The sequence below is a fragment of the Dasypus novemcinctus genome, chromosome 22 (assembly GCF_030445035.2).
Source record: "Dasypus novemcinctus isolate mDasNov1 chromosome 22, mDasNov1.1.hap2, whole genome shotgun sequence".
NCBI lineage: Eukaryota > Metazoa > Chordata > Mammalia > Cingulata > Dasypodidae > Dasypus > Dasypus novemcinctus.
The window spans coordinates 9,563,941-9,580,286 of NC_080694.1; the positions used below are offsets into that span (position 1 = coordinate 9,563,941).

The window sequence follows — 16,346 nt, forward strand, 5'->3', positions numbered from 1 at the left end:
GGTTTTCTGTTTCCATGTGGATGATGAATTTCCTGGAGATATTCAAAACAATGCAATTTAGCCTCAAGCCATAATCAGAAAAATATCATAAATGGTACTGTTTGTATTGTAATTACATTACATTAATATTTTTATTGATTTTATAGAGATCTAGTACCCTTTTCTGAAAATGTCAGGGAAAACATATGTTCCTGCTTCTCCTTGATAGTTGTGATGGCTAGAAACCTTTGGCCATAATAGAATACACTTTGCCAAGGCAATAATTTCAATTATAAATTCTCTCAGACTTTATTTTAAGCAACAAACATTATGACCAGTTTTTTGTACCCTGTGACAAAATAGAGAAGGAGAACAAAGTAGTAGGAACCATGTTATTTGGTTGTAACAGTTACTATAAAAACACAATAATTTAAAATATCTTTTTGGTGAAATGGACAAATGACCCCACACAAATGGGTTCCACTGATGTTTCACAGAGGACAAGGGTAATTCAGTGTAGAAAGTATGATCTTTTCAAGAAGTGGCATTGGAACAAAGGTGAAGTGGGCTAGTAAGATAGGGAATAGATGGATCTAGAACCTGACAGAGTCCACATGGACATCAAAAACCCCTAAGATGGCTGCTGGAGGAATCTCACTCTGGGATTCTGCTACCCAGAACAAAGACTCCTTCCTGAGAATATGGAAAAGCCTGGATGTTCCCTGGGAACTTTATCATTGGGTCCTCACTAAGGAATTGATGGGCAGGGTAATCAATCCAAAAAGCAAACAACTGAAACCCCCTCCCCTGTCATTAGCAAAGGAGTGGAATATTTAGCAGTTTAAAAGCAAACCATGAGGCTTGAGCTTGCTCTTGCCTAGCTTTTTGCCTATGGACCCGTCTTGCCTTCTGCGTGTCGCTTTCATCATTTTTTCTCTGCCATGTGGCCATGCAAGTTACCCTGGGGACTTATAATCTATAATGGGCAATTGTAGCTTGTAAATTAGCCCTCTTCATCCCTTTTCAGCCCCTTCCTCACTACCTGGGACCTTGCTCTGTTATTTTCTCCCATCTCTTTCCCCTTCCTACCTGAATAAATTACTGGCCTAACTCACTGGGCGTGTTCTTGAAATTCATTTCTGCAGTATAGCCAAGAACCTAGTTAGAATCTGGTAACAATAGGATGCACTCATGCCAAACAAAAAAGGAACTTAGGCACTGATTGAATTCATTTCACAAAAATTAAATCAAAATGAATCATACCCTTTTAAAATAAAATGCATTGTAAAAGTGCTAGACTAAAATGTGAAGAAAATCTAAGGGACCATAGGTTGGAAATGAGTTTTTAGATATAGTAATGGAAGCATGATCCATGAGAGATTAAAATTTATAAGTCAGTGTTTATTCAAATGTAAAATATCTACTCTGTGAAAGACATTGATAAGGGGTTGTAAGAAAACATACAGATTTGGAAAAATACTTACAAAACACATCTGATAAGTGATTTGTATACAAATGTAGAAATTAATATTAACACCACAAAATAAGAAAGCATATGCTGAATTAAAAAATCTGCAAAAGATATAAACAGAATCCTAACATAGGAAGAAATTCAAAATACAAATACAAAATACAAAATATGAAAAGAAATTCAACTTCACTGGCACCTAGGTATTATTACCAAATGCCAACTAGCAATGTATCTGAAAAAGACCTTGACCAAAAAGGGGAAATATTCAGTGCAGATGAGATTTTATGATTAAGAGATTTCAAAGTGAGTTTGGAGGTCATTCCAGAGGTTATGCTTATGCTCATCTCAGCAGAATCTCACTATCTGTTACAGTAAACAGTGCCTCAAACAGTAGGGATCCTGATGGTTCTAGAGATATCTAGACACTGTAAGTAGTGCGGGGAATCTCAGGAATTTGGCACCCTGTCACTAGACCTTACTTTGGAATTTATGCTCCCCAGTGTAAAAGAGTTAGATTCATTTGTAGATTCCCAACATGTGGCTCTTCTCTACGTGTTATTTACAGAAAGCCATGTTTTGGCATTATCCTTGTTAAATACATGAGCCAGAGCATTATGTTTTTGGTCTGTTCATATACCAGTTGACCCCTTAATATAAGCAGAGTTTCAACACTTACTCTCCAGTTCATTGGACCTATGTAGAACATCTAATAAGGAGATGGTAATGGACAACACTTATCTCAAAGAGCAAAGAATGCCTGCACCTCTAAGCAAGATAGTTCCACCCATATATCCCAAGGGATCTAAGCCCCCTCTCAATTAGAAACAGTGAGCATCACCATCACAAAATCCTGAAGATTGGGGAATGAGCAATGGACTAAAGTAGACATTATTTTTATATTATAGACTTATTATTCTAGCAATGGAAGAATGTTTATCATTGATATAAAGGCCACGGCCACCAGAGATTCTGAGAGGAGGGAGCAGGCAGAATAGGTGTAATATCAGGGCATTTTCAGGACACTGGGATTGTTCTGCATGACCTTGCAATGATGGATACAGGCCATTATATGTTTTGTCATTACCTAAAATTGTGCAGGACAGACTATTAACTGTAATATAAACTATAATTCATAGTTAGCAGCATTGTTTCTATATGCGTTCATCAATTGTAGCAAATGTATTATACTAATGAAAGATGTTGTTACTATGGGAAAGAGTGGGAGGGTGAAGGGGTGGGGCATAAGGGTCCCCTCTATATTTTATGTAACATTTATGTAATCTAAACCTACTTTAAAATTTTAAAAATTTAAATAAATAAATGAATAAACTATTTAAAATCTTTTAAAAATTAAACATCATCTGTCATTAGGGAATTGGAAGACTATGAACACAATGATATATGACCACACGCTTATTAGAAGAGATAAAAACCTAAAAACTGAGAATACCAATTGCTGTTGAATATATGGAGCAATACATCTCTCATTCACTGCTAGTCAGAACACAAAACGGTTCAGGCAGAAGACAGTTTAGCAGTTTCTTGTAAAACTAAACATTGTCTTACCATACAATCCAGCAGTTTTGATATATATATATATATCATATATATGATATGAAAATTAGAGTCCACACAAAAGTCCACACATGAATGTTTACAGCTGCTATATTTGTAATCTCCAAATCTGAAACAAACAAAATGTTGGTCAACCACCACAACAGGGAACAGAGAGAGTCCACAACTGCAAGCAGAATTCCATCCATCAGACATGTGGGATCTAAGGCCCCTCTTGATTTAGAGGTGGAATGGTCATCACCATCCCAAGATCCTCAGGATAGAAGAATAAAATAAGAATTAGAGTGGACTTAATGGTATTCTACTATAGACTTATTGTGACTCTAGCAATGGAAGAAATTGTGTCATCATCATGGAGACAGTGATCATTGGAGTTGCTGAGTGCAGGGAGAGGGAAGAAGAGGGTGTGATATGGTGGCTTTTTTTGGGACTTGGAGTTGTCCTGAATGATATCACAGGGACAGATGCAGGATATTATATATCCTACCATATCACACTGAATGGACTGGGAGAGAGTGTAAACTAACATGTAAACAATAATCCAAGCTTTGTAGCAATGATCCAAAATGTACTCATTAAATAAAATGAATGCGCCACACTGATGAAAGAGGTTGTTAATGTAGGAGGATGGGGAATTTAGGGAGTGGGGTATATGGGAATGTCATATTTTTAAATGTAAAATTTAGTGTGATCTATGTATCTTTAAAAAAGAAGACCATAAAAAATTTTGCTAAAGAAATCTCATAGCCCATTTATAAAAACAAACAAGAAAAATCTTTACCTCTCAGTGAACATACTCTAATAATGACTGAAGTAATAAATGCACAATTATGGCATTATGGCAAATACAACAAATTTTACATGTCACAGGAATTTTATGCTTTTTAATATGTATCAATAAAGTTGATTTCTTTTTAAAAAGAACTATTTTTAAAACCTCACCACATCATATAATTATATTGACTCCATATTTGTGTCCATGTCATCTCTTCTTCATGTACTTCTATCCTTTTCTCCTTCTGAAATTATTCTAAATCCTCCTTCAAGCCTTATTACAATTAAAATCTCCCTTGTGATGCCTTTACTAACCTCCCCAAGATGAGTCTGTAATTTTTGATCCACTTCACCAGAATTCCAGAGCCACATATATTGAATGACTAAAAGAAAAAAAATGAATAAACACAGGTAAACAGATAATTTCTAAAAGTGTAGAGAAAGAAGAATGAGTGAAACAAGGAAACAATGCTTCTGAGAGAGGGAAGACCCAAGAGTAAGAGATCAGAGGAAACAGATTGGGGAAAAAAATCTATTTTAGTTTATCTGCTATTTCCACTCAGGCTTTTTAATAAGACAGAACTTTGTGTTTTAAGCTTTCTCTATGGTCTTAATCTGTTGATTTACTTAAAGTTTCTACCAATAAAAGGTGTCCATGGAGCCAAAAATACATTCCACCAGTACCTGTGAAGATTCTGTAAGTCGCTCTGAAATTATCAATGCAGAGTCTAAGTTCACCAATGCAGGTTCTTCCTTGAATGATGAAAGAAGTTGGAAGCTCTGTTCCCAAGAAGTGAAGTGAGATGGAAGGAGTCATAAGGTCTGTAGAAGACACATTGTGTTTTCTTTGATATAGTGAAGGAGAAGCACATACAGTATCCCAGCAATTAGGGATCTCATTCCCATAAACCACATTAATGAAGTATTCTTCTGTCCCAATCTCCCTGAGATAATTATTTCTCTGGAGATAAGAAAGGAAAACACTGTGCAAATTTGAGCCAGTTTTGTCTCTTGTGATAGCTTTGGAGCTCCGTGTTCATCTCTTATCCCTGTGGACACCTAGCTCCCAGGAGGAGGTCACCCTTATTAAGGTGTGGGCTCTAGTCTTGTCAGGTTTCCCATACTGATTTCCCTCTTGCTGTTTCTGGAGAAAGATTCTGAATACACTAAACTATCTTATTTCCCAATTTTTCTCCTCTGGAGTTGGCTGTCATGAATGGAGACACCCACTCACAAGTGAATTTCCTCTTGTCTCACTGCTTCTCCTTTCTCCCCCATAATTAGCAATGCAATATCTGTTCAACCCACACAACCATTTGGTTTCTCAGTCATTGAACAATATTTATTCATCAATACTGTATGGAAAATCCTAAAGTACATTCTGGGAATGAAGAGAAGTCAAAGGTACTGTGTTTCCTAACAAACTGTTCACAGTTTTAAAAAGCCAAGAAATGAGCACTCACACAATCCCTAGAAGCCTGCCCCTGGTGCACCTTGTGCCAGATGTCCACCATCCAATAACCTAAAACAATAACCCTTCCTTATTATATTCTATACAGTGTTTTCTCAAGGATGGATATAAGACATGTTAAATTACACCAAAAATATATAGGGGCTGATAGGCTAAAATGAAAATCATAATGAAAAACATAAGATAACTAAAAATTTAGAAAATTGTATAGTCTAAAATATCAACCACAATGTAAACACAAATGTTACCTTGTTTGAAAGCTATTGTCTCAATAACTGTACATCAGTTTTAGTAAATATGGTATGAATATGTTAAAAGATTATTGCTGTGGAAGGGAAAAGGTTTAATGGTGGATGTGTGGGAGTACTGTATATTGTATATATGAATTACTGTGATCTAAAACTCTTGTGAAGATAAGCTTAATAATTACAAAGAAGAAAAGAAAAACATAGGATGTAGAATTTTTCCAAATTAGTATGTAGTCTATATCTAACCTTTAAACTCATCGCTATATTCCATTTTACTATTAAGGGAACCTGGCAATACATTATTGGGCTTCACTTTTCAGGAAGTTTTGGATCACAGAAAGGTTCAACGATGGCAGTGGAGGAATACTAGTGTGGGTTGTTATGGACAGGGGACACATGTTTGGAAGGGAGTTCTACCCGGCATATATCCAAGGTACATAAAAATGTTCGGATATTTTCATAGTATATATCCAAGGTACATAAAAATGTTTGGATATTTTCATAGTGGAAACAATTAAAAACAACTGAGGGAGTGCTGAGCTCCTAGCCAGGGGAGCTCTATCACAGTCCTGAAAGGAACAGCAACAATTCCCCAAGTGCAACAACAAGGACCAAAAAAGAAGGAAGGCCCAACAATGAGCCCCTGATACTAATGACTATGCTTATGAGCCTGTGCACCTGAAATAAGAACAAGGCCTAGAGCAGCAGTGTGTCTAAGAGTTACCTCCTGAGAGCCTCCGTGTTCCTCAAATGTGGCCAGTCTTGAAGCCAAACGCAGCATGTAAATTTGTTGTCTTCCCCCCAGCGTGGGACATAACTCCCAGGGATAAGTCTCCCTGGTGCCGAGGGATTACTACCAAGTACCAGCTGATGATGTAACCAGAAAATGACCTTGAATAAAAGGTTCAACTCGGAGCAGCAGAATATCTCTGTCTACATGTAACAACAGGAGTTAAAAATTTTTGACCTAAATCAAGGGGGAAATGGAAAGGACAAATGAGTTTTTATGGCTATGAGTCTAAAAAAGAGCTGGGAGGTTATCAGAGGGGTTGCTCTTATGCATACCTGAGCAGAGTCCCAGAGACAGATAAAGTAGATACAACCCCAGGTATTGGTTCTTCTGAGGGATACAGAGACCCACAGGTTTTATGGTCATGGCAGATGGAATTCACTGCCATGTCAGTTGACCCTTCTTTGGAGTTTGTGTTTCTGTGTGATGGAACTGGACTCAGATGTGACCTCTTTTCACAAGCCTTTCCTGTTACTTTACCAGAATTGTAGTTGGTGCTGGGGTTTAATATATACCCAGGGGATCTGAATCTCTGGACTGATCATATGATAGCCAGGCCCTGAGACTCAATAGACTTCAGTTCCAACACTCTGGTTTTTTGGACTTACCCCACTCAGCTAAAATGGAGTTGAAGAATGTCAACCACCACACCATGGAGCCAAGAGTGCCTACAACTGAAAGCAGGAGAATTACATCCAGCATCCATGTGGAATCTAAGCCCCCTGTTGGCATAGATGTGGAATGGACAAAACCAATCCATGGTCCACAGGATGGAGGAATAGAATATGGATTAGAGTGGACTTACTGATATTCTATTCATGAACTATTGTAAATAGTAATTGAAGAAAATATGGCATTGGTGTGGAGAAATTGGCCCTGGTGGCAGCTGGGTGTGGGGAATGGGATGAAGAGATGAGATTTGGAGAAGTTTTCGGGACTTGGAGTTGTCCTGGGTGGTGCTGCAGGGACAATTTCCGGACATTGTGGGTTCTCCCATGGCCCACTGGTTGGAACGTGGGAGAGTGTGGGGTATGATGTGGACCTTTGACCCTGAGGTGCAGCGATGCTCAGAGATGTATTCATCAAATGCAATGAATGTCTCATGATGATGGAGGAGAATGTTGCTATGGGGGGAGGAGTGTGGTGAGGGGGTATATGGGGACCTCATATTTTTCAATGTAATATGAAAAAAATGAATAAAGACATAAAAAGTGAAAATAAAATAAATAAATAAAGATGCAGAATCAGGATTATAGTAAAAAAAATAAAGTGTTTTCTCAACATTATAGTTTCAAACACGTACCCATCAATCCTGCGTGTTCACCTTTTCTTTTTTTTTTTTTAAAGATTTATTTTTATTTAATTCCCCTCCCCTTCCCCGGTTGTCTGTTTTCTGTGTCTTTTTGCTGCGTCTTGTTTCTTTGTCCGCTTCTGTTGTCGTCAGCGGCACGGGAAGTGTGGGCGGCGCCATTCCTCGGCAGGCTGCTCCCTCCTTCGCGCTGGGCGGCTCTCCTTATGGGTGCACTTCTTGCGCGTGGGGCTCCCCTATGCGGGGGACACCCCTGTGTGGCACGGCACTCCTTGCGCGCATCAGCACTGCGCATGGGCCAGCTCCACACGGGTCAAGGAGGCCCGGGGCTTGAACCGCAGACCTCCCATGTGGTAGACGGACGCCCTAACCACTGGGCATCCTTTTCCACCCCCAACATACCCACAATTCCATTGACCATCTGACCCAGTGTGTTTTTGTGGGTGTAGACCAATACAATGAGAAGGAATTGTTGTACACCGATAATGGAGAGGAAACATAGATGTTCTCAAATAGAGGGGTGAGTGTCTCTCAAGAGCAAGGCTGGCTCCTAATGGGAAAGGACAGACCAGTGTGTCAAGCCCTCAGCATTGTTGCAACTATCTATGAATCTTGTCCTTCAAGCAATGAAGCTTGGTTGCCAATGTAGGCCCCAAGGAGAGGGAGAGAGAGAGCGAGAATAGATGGAAGAGGGGGTAACTGGGGGTAAATGGAAGTGTTCTGTATGATCTTGCAATATGGATACAGGCCATGATAAATTTCAACAAAAATTTATAAAAGTGTATGGTCTAAAATGTAATCCATATTGTGGAATACTGAGCATGGTTGGTAGCTATGTCCCAATATTTGTACATCAGTTGAAGCAAATGTAACATCCACATGTAAAAACATCATTGGTGAGGTAGAGGATGTTGGGTATATGGGAGATACCTATATTCTGTGTATATTCTGTGTATGACTTTACTGTGACCTTAAAATTTTGAAGACATAATGAAAAATAAAAGAGGTAAGACACTGAGGAAGAAATGGAAGAGATTGCCTTGCCACTATATATACAGGACAACACCTATTAGAGTGATGAAAGGCAAAACCTTAAAAAAAATCATAAAAAGGTTCATTTTTGTTTTCTTTATCTGAGGTCCTCATATACCCACTCTATATGAAATCCCCATATACCCCCCACCCCCCTCATCCCACTCCTCCCCCCATAGCAACAATCTCCTCCATCATCATGAGACATTCATTGCATTTGATGAATACATCACTGAGCACCACTGCACCTCATGGTCAGTGGTCCACAACATAGTGCACACTCCCACATTCCACCCAGTGGGCCATGGGAGGACATACAATGTCTGGTAACTGTCCCTGCAGCACCACCCAGGACAATTCCAAGTCCCACAATCACCCCCATATCTCATCTCCTCCCACTCCCTAACCCCAGCAGCCACCATGGCCCCTTTCTCCACACCAATGCCATATTTTCTTCAATTACTAATCACAATAGTTCATGAATAGAATATCAGTAAGTCCACTCTAATCCATACTCTATTCCTCCATCCTGTGGACCTTAGAATGGTTGTGTCCACTCCACATCTATATCAAGAGGGGACTTAGATTCCACATAGATGCTGGATGCACTTCTCCTCCTTTCAGTTGTAGGCTCTCTTGGCTCCCTGGTGTGGTGGTTGACCTTCTTGACCTCCATGTTAGCTGAGTGGGGTAAGTCCAATAAACCAGAGTGTAGGGGTTGCAAGTCTTTTGAGGCTCAGGGCCTGGCTATCAGATGGTCAGTCCAGAGATTCGGGTCCCCTGGGTATACACTAAACTCCAGCACCAACTACAGATCCAGTAAAAGTAACAGGAGAGGCTTGTGGACAAAGAGCATATCTGAGTCCAGTTCCATCACACAGAAACACAAACTCCAAAGTAGGGCCATCTAATATGGCACTGAACTCCATCTGCCATTACCATAGATCCTGTAGGTCTCTGTATCCCTCAGAAGAACCAATACCTGGGGTTCTATCTACTTTATGTCTCTGGGACTCTGCTGAGGTGTGCGTAAGGGCAACCCCTCTGATAACCTCCCAGCTCTTTTTTAGACCCATAGCCATATAAACTCATTTGTCCTTTCCATTTCCCCCTTTTATTCAGGTCAAAAAACATTTTTAACTCCTGGTATTCTATGTAGACTGAGATATTCTGCTGGTCTGAGTCGACCCTTTTATTCAAGGTCATTTTCTGGTTACATCATCAGCTGGTACTTGGTAGTAATCCCTCGGTGCCAGGAAGGCTCATCCCCAGGAGTCATGCTAAGTTTGGCTTTGAGACTGGCCACATTTGAGCAACAAGGAGGCTCTCAGGAGGTAACTCTTAGGCACCCTGCAACTCTAGGCCTTGTTCTTATTTCAGGTGCACAGGCTTACAAGCATAGTCATTAGTATCAAAGGCTCATTGTTGGACCTTCCTTCTTTTTTGGTCTTTGTTGTTGCAGTTGGGGGATTGTTGCTGTTCCTTTCAGGACTGTGATAGAGGTCCCCTGGCTCGGAACTCAGCACTCCCTCAGTTGTTTTTAATTGTAACAACTATGAAAATATCTAAACATTGTTATGTACCCTGGATATATGCCCTGGAGAACTCACTCCCCAATGTGCATCCCCTGTCCAAAACATCCCAGACCAGTATTCCTCCCCTGCCATTGTTGAGCCTCTCTGTGATCCAAAACTTCTTCAAAAATGAAGTCCACTATATTGCCATGTTCCATTAATAGTCAAATGGAACATAGTGATGAGTTTAAAAGTTAGATAAAAAATACATATTAATTTAGAAAAAATAAGGTAAAAATAAATTGGGGAATCAAAAAATTTAAAAATGCAAAAGCTTTGTTTTTGATTCTCTGTCTTCTATCTCTGCAATACGTGTTGCCCTGTATGCAAATTGGCAAGGCAACTTCTTCCGTCTTTTCCTCAGTGTCTATGTCCTTTCTTTTTCTTTTTTTCCTAATTATTAAGCTTATCTTCACAAAAGTTTTAGAGCACAGTAATTCACATATACGATATACAGTACTCTCACATATCCAACATTAAACTCTTTTCCCTTCCACAGCAATAATTTTTTTCACATGTTCATACTATATTTACTGAAACTGATGTACAGATATTGAGATGATAGCTCTCAAACAAGGTAACATTTAGGTTTACATTGTGTTTTATATTTTAGACTATACAATTTTCTAAATTTTTAGTTATCTTATGTTTTACATTATGATTTACATTTTAGCCTATCAGCCCCTATACATTTTTGGTGTAATTTAACATGTCTTATATCCATCCTTGCGTAATCTTGTCGAACACTTCTATTGCCCACACAGTTATAATGGTTCCATCTATTCAATACTTCTTTCCCCCTCCCATCAGGGCCCACAGTGACAGTCAATCTTCATTGCTTGAAGGGGCATGTCAGAGAAACTTGCAACAGTGTTGAGGGCTTGACATGCTCAACTGCCCTAATGCATTGGGAGCCACCATTTCTCACAAGAGATATAATTTCCTCTATTTGAGAATATCAGTCCTCCCCAGGATGTGGGTATACCTTCACTCTCATTATATGGGTCTCTACCCAATGGTATAACCCACTATGGCAAAATGAGCACTCCCACACTGCCTAGAAGGCTGTCCTGCATCAGATTATCACCTTTGAGCATCTTAAATAAGTAAATTTCTTTATTATATTTTTGAAAAAGTTTTCTCAGTATTATACTCTCAACCAAATACTTGATAATCTCCTATGTTCCTATGTTCCCCCACCGTCTCCCTAATTTCTTGGGCAATATTACTCATCCTCCCATCCCTAGCCCTCCTCAAGTACACAAAGCCCTACCCAAAGTTAACCCTATGCCCCATTTTACCCCTTCCTTGTACAAATACCGCCAGCTTATATAGATTTCTCCCATGTAGGTGTCAGCTTACATCCTTCCTCTACCCCCCAATAAACTTTAAGCCTATCATCCAGTTTCTAGCTCTCTGAGGCAGCTTGGTTTACTTATTTCATATCGAGATCATGTAGTATTTGTCCTTCAATGCTTGGGTTGTTTCACTCAGCATAAGGTTCTCAAGATTCATCCATGTTATCACTTGTGTTTGCAGTGTATTCATTCTTAAAGCTGAGTAGTATTCCGTTGTATGGATATACCACATTTTATTTATTTATTTATTTATTTATTTATTTATTTATTTATTTATCCATTCATCTGTTGGTGGGCATTTGGGTTGATTCCAACTTTTGGCAATAGGAAACAATGCTGCTATGAACATTGGTGTGCATATATTGATTTGTGTCCTTGTTTTCAGTTCTACTGGCACCCAGCAGTGGAATTGCTGGGTCATATGGCAAATCTATAGCTAGTTTTTTGAGAAACTGCCAAACTGTCCACCAGAATGGCTGGATCCTTCTGCATTCCCACCAGCAATGGCTGAGTGTTCCCATTCCTCCACATCCTCTCCAGCACTTGTAGTCCTCTGTGTTTTTGATAGCTGCCAGTCTCATGGGAGTAAGATGGTATCTCATTGTAATTTTGATTTGCGTTTCCCTAACATCTAGTGGTTTTGAGTATTTTTCATGTGCTTTTTAGCCATTTGTATTTCTTATTTGGAGAGGTGTCTGTTTAAGTCTTGCCACTTATTAAGATGAATATGTTGTCTTTTTATTTTTTTGAGATATAGGAGTTCTTTATATTTGAAGGATATTAGTCTCCTATCATATACATTGTTACCAAATATTTTTTCCCATTGGGTAGGCTCTCTTTTCATTTCCTTTGAGGTGCAAAAGGCTTTAATTTTGAAGAAGTCTCATTTATCTATTTGTTCTTTTGCTGCTCGTGTTTTGGGTGTGAATTTCATGAAGCCATTTCCTATTACAAGGTCCTGTAGATGTTTCCCTACATTGCTTTCTAAGGTCCTTAAAGTCTTGGCTCTTATATTTAGGTCTTTGATCCATCTTAAGTTGGTTTTTGTATAAGGTGTGAGTTGGTATTCCCCTTTCAGTGGGTTTGGTTTCCTTGGGAATATCATATGTCTGTATCTATAAGGTTCTATATCAGAATTTTCAAATTGGTTCTATTGATCAGTGTGCCTCTCCTTGTGCCAATACCATGCTGTTTTCACTAGTGTACTATGTTTTGAAATCAGGTAGTGTGATTCCTCCAATTTCATTTTTCTTTTTCAATATGTATTTGGATATTCGTGGCCTCTTTCCTTTCCAAATAAATTTCATAGCTAGTTTTTTCTAGTTCCTTAAAGAATGCTATGTTGATTTTTATTGGAATTGCATTGAATGTGTAGATCAGTTTTGGTAGGATAGACATCATAAGAATATTTAGCCTTCCTATCCATGAACAGGGAATATTCTTCCATTTGTTTAAGTTTTCTTTGATTTCCTTGAACAGTGTTGTGTAGTTTTCTGTGTATAATTTTTTTTTTACATCTTTAGTTAAATTTACTCCTAGGTATTTGATTTTTTAATTTACTATTGTAAATGGTATTTTTTTCTTTATTTCCTCCTCACATTTTTCATTATAGGTGTACAGACATGCTACTGATTTTTGCGCATTGATTTTATAACCTTCAACATTACTGAACTCATTTATAAGTTCTAGAAGTTTCATGGTAGACTTCTCAGGGTTTTCTGTGTATAGGATCATATCATCTGCAAATAGTAAATTTTGACTTCTTCCTTTCCAATTTGAATGCCTTTTATGTCTGATCCTTGTTTCAATGCTCACCCAAGTACTTCTAACAAATATTAAATAGAAGGGATGATAATGGGCATCCTTGCCTTCTTCCTGATCTTAGAGGGAAAGATATTCAGATTTCAAAATTGTAAATGATGTTAACTGCGGTTTTTCATATATATCTTTTATCATGTTCAGAAAGCTTCCCTCTACTCCAATTTTTGCAGTGTTTTTATTAAGAAATAGTGCTGTATTTTGTCAAATGCTTTTTCTGCATCTATAGATATGATCATGTGATTTTTTTCCTTCAATTTGTTTATGTGGTTCTTACATTAATGTATTTTCTTATGTTGAACAATCCTTGCATACCAGGAATGAATTCCACCTGGTCATGGAGTATAATTAATTTATTGTGCTGTTGAATATGATTAGTAAGTATTTTGTTGAGGATTTCCACATCTATGTTCATTAGAGAGATTGGTCTGTAATTTTCCTTTCCTGTGGTGTCTTTATTTGGCTTTCATATTAGGGTAATGTTGGCATCATAGATGAGTTATGCAATGTTCTTCTGTTTCAAATTTTTGGAAGAGTTTCAGCAAGATTGGTGTTAGTTCTTTATGGAAAGTTTGGTAGAATTCACCTGTGAAGCCATTTGGCCCTGGGCTCTTCTTAGTTGGGAGGTTTTTAATGACTGATTCTATCTCTTTACTTGTGATTAGTTTGTTGAGATTAACAATTTCTTCTTTCATCAATATAGGGTGGTTATGTGTTTCTAGGAATTTGTCCATTTCCTCTGAATTGTCATTTTTGTTGGAATATACTTTTTCAAAGTATCCTCTTACGATAGTCTTTATTTGTGTGGGGTCAGTGGTGATATCTCCTTTGTCATTTCTTATTTTGTGTATCTGCAACTTCTTTCTTTTTTTTTTTTTTTTGTTAGTCTAGGTAGGGGTTTGTCAATTTTATTGATCTTCTCAAAAAACCAGCTCTTGGTCTTGTTTATCTTTTCAAGTGCTTTCTTATTTTCTATTTCATTTAGTTCTGCTCTTATCTTTGTTGTTTCCTTCCTTCTTCCTGTGGGATTACTTTGTTGTTTTTTTACTAATTCCTCCAAATATGCAGTTAGTTCTTCAATTTTTGCTCTTCTTTTTTGATGTATGAATTTATGGCTATAAATTTCCCTCTCAGTACTGCTTTTGCTGCATCACATAAGTTTTGGTATGTTGTGTTATAATTTTCATTAGTTTCAAGGTAGTTATTAATTTCTTTTGAGATTTCCTCTTTGACCCACTGTATTTCAAAGAGTGTGGTGTTTAATTTCCATATGGTGTGAAATCTGGGCCTCTGGCCCTTGCAGATTTCCAGTTGATAGTGGTGTATTAAAGTCCCCCACTGTAATTGTAGAGACATCTATTCCTTCCCTTAGTTTCTCCAGTGTTTGCCTCACATATTTGGATGTATCCTTGTTAGGAGCATAAATGTTTATAACTATTCTTTCTTTTTGAATGATTATCCCTTTCACTAATATGTAGTGTCCATATTTGTCTCTCACAATTGTTTTGCATTTAAAGTCTATTTTGTCTGATATTAATATAGTTACTCCTGCCCATTTTTGGTTATTATTTGCCTGTCAGATTGTTTTCTAGCCATTCACTTTCAACCTCCTTGAATCCCTGGGTCTAAGATGTTTTTCATGTAGACAACATATAGATGGATCATACTTTCTTATCCAATTTTCCAGTCTGAGTCTCTTGAGAGGTGAGTTTAATCCACTGACAGTCAGTGTTATCATTTTCAAGGAATTATTTATATTAGCCATGTTTTCTTTGGATTTGTGTTTGTTATATTTTGTTTGGTTTTTTACTTTTTTACAAAAAACTAATTACTTGTGATTAGTTTGTTGATTAGATCTCAACAAACTAATCACAAGTAAAGAGATAGAATCAATCATTAAAAACCTCCTCCAACTCTGTCTCTCCTGTTTTTTTCTTTCCTCCTATAGAACTTCCTTTAGTATTTCTTGAAGGGCAGGATTCTTGTTGGCATATTCTATTAATTTCTGTTTATCTGTGAGTATTTGAACTCTCTATCATATCTGAACATTAGTTTAGCTGGATAGAGTATTCATTTTTGGAATTTTTTTTTTTCTTTTAGTACCTTGACTATGTCATACCACTGCCTTCTTGCCTCCATGGTTTCAGATGAGAAATCAGCACTCAATCTTATGAAGCCTCTTTTGTATGTGTGGTTATTTTCTCTTGCTGCTTTTAGAATTTTCTCTTTGTCCTGAGCATTGGATAATTTGACAAGTATATGTCTTTGGGTAGGCCTGTTGGGATTTATGCTATTTAGGGTGCATTATGCTTCCTGGATGTGGACGTTCATCTCCCTCAATAGGTTTGGGAAGTTTTTATCCATTATTTCCTCCAACACCCCTTCTGTTCCCTTTCCCTTCTCTTCTTTTTCTGGGATGCCTATAATGCGTATTTTTTCACATTTTGCATTGTCATTCAGGTCCCAAAGTCCCTGTTGAATTTTTTCCCTCTTTTTACCTATCAATTCTACTATCTGTTTGATTTCAGATATATGTCTTCCACATCATTAGTTCCTCTCCCTCATCAAATGTGCTGTTATTTGCTGAGAGTGTGTTTTTGATTTCTTGGATTGTGCTGTTCCTCCCCACCATATCCGTTGTCTTTTTTTTTTTTTTTTGCATGATTGCAATTTCTTCTGTATGCTCCCCAAGTGTTTTCTTCCTATTCTTATCTCTTCTTTCAACTCATTAAATTGGCCCCTATTAAATGTTTTGAGAGCTTTAATTACTTGTTAGATATTCTACTCTTTTTCCTATTTTTTAGTTTGCTCATTGGATTGGGTCATGTTTTCCTGATTATTGGTTTGGTTTGTAGTTTTTTGTTGCTGTCTGGTCATCATTTTATCTTGCTAGTTTGATTAACTTCTTTATCTAGTCTCAGGGATAATTAGTTGTTGTTTTTGCATA

The 16,346-nt window shown here is 37.8% G+C and overlaps 1 long non-coding RNA gene across 1 annotated transcript; it reads right to left on the bottom strand.

The window, feature by feature from the left end:
* Positions 1–3,032: 3,032 nt before the first annotated feature.
* On the bottom strand, positions 3,033–4,613 carry LOC131275254 (uncharacterized). Its single transcript, XR_009182658.1, has 3 exons — positions 4,484–4,613; positions 4,115–4,182; positions 3,033–3,134 (listed from the first exon to the last, which is right to left on the bottom strand). It is a non-coding gene; the product is annotated as an uncharacterized lncRNA (long non-coding RNA).
* Between the last annotated feature and the right edge of the window lie 11,733 nt (positions 4,614–16,346).